Source organism: Helianthus annuus, chromosome 10, assembly GCF_002127325.2.
Source record: "Helianthus annuus cultivar XRQ/B chromosome 10, HanXRQr2.0-SUNRISE, whole genome shotgun sequence".
Lineage (NCBI taxonomy): Eukaryota > Viridiplantae > Streptophyta > Magnoliopsida > Asterales > Asteraceae > Helianthus > Helianthus annuus.
The window spans coordinates 74,786,775-74,788,165 of NC_035442.2; positions in this window are offsets into that span (position 1 = coordinate 74,786,775).

A 1,391-nucleotide genomic window follows, 5' to 3' on the forward strand; every position below is an offset into this window, starting at 1 on the left:
TAAAATTGCAATTATTTCCTTAGGGGGGTAGATATGCCAATGACCCCTAACCTCAAAGGGTAAAATTGCAGTTTACTCTTAAGTATATATACCATATAACTAAAATAAATAAAAATAATAAATTATTTTGGGTAAATGATTATATGCTATCGAGTAAACATGTATATACCATCAAATCCCATACGTTTTCAATATCCACAAAAAAAATAATAGAAAAAATCTCATACCCGGTCCTGTGCCCATTTAGTCAATCTCATACCCGTCCTGAATATTTCAGGTTTTAGGTATTCTCATTGGGTTCAGATTTTATCGTCATCCCTACATACAGATACACATGTATACATTCTTATATTAAAAAATAAGAATAAAATGAGGTAATCAAAGAAATAGTGGGAACACAGGTTAAATAAACATTTTTTTATGTTTACCCTTTCTTGAAGCACCATGTATGTATGTTTATGATCGTATCTTCCGCCGTCCTGATAGTGTTGTTGTACGTACAAAGAATATAATGCAGTGTTACTTTCATAAAGATTGCTCGGGTTAGGGGGTTGCTCATTATAATATGGTGGTGTTAATGGAGGCTGACCACCGTATCCTCTGTTTCCATTCGGATAGTCTTGTTGCACATAAAAAGATTCACACTCGTATCCATAATCTGGATACCCTTGTTGTGCAAGATAATATCGTTCATCGACGGGGAAGATGGAGGCTCGTTCAAATCTAACAACAGTCTATTTTGATCGGTGTGAATGCTAGACAAAACCTCTTCCTCCTCATTAGAATCAAGAACGCCAGACTCCTCCTAAAACAATGGTATGATAAATATTTAATAATCAAAACAACAAGGAAGTTAAGTTAATAAATGTTACCGGAGGTTTGAACCATGTTGAATCAAATAGTGAAGCCGTAGGTTTGAAGAGCTGAAGAATTTTCGTTTGAAGAAGGAATGAAGGTCTTGAAGAACAACCGCTTGCATGATCGTATTTGTAAAGTTGAATTTTAAAAGTATATGCCTCGTATAGACCTATAAGAGGCATATACCTTTAATCACATGTCCAGACAACATTGTATCAAAGTTAAATCAGGCAGATATACACCACATAGAGGGCTATGTGTGGCGTATATAAGCCTCGTATAAGCCCCTCGTACATGCAATACACGCATCGAATATGTGACTGGTTTGACACTTTACATGGTGTGACCACTTTGTCGGAAACATAAACCCTAATACGCATCGTACAAACCTATACGATGTGTAGATATGGGTGTGCAAATAGGCAATAGGTTGTGTGAATTTAAAAACACTCTCTTTAGGGAAGATTCCATTTATCTTGCTTTGACTCATATAATGTTTGATAAAACTTCTTTATAAAAATCATTACAATTTA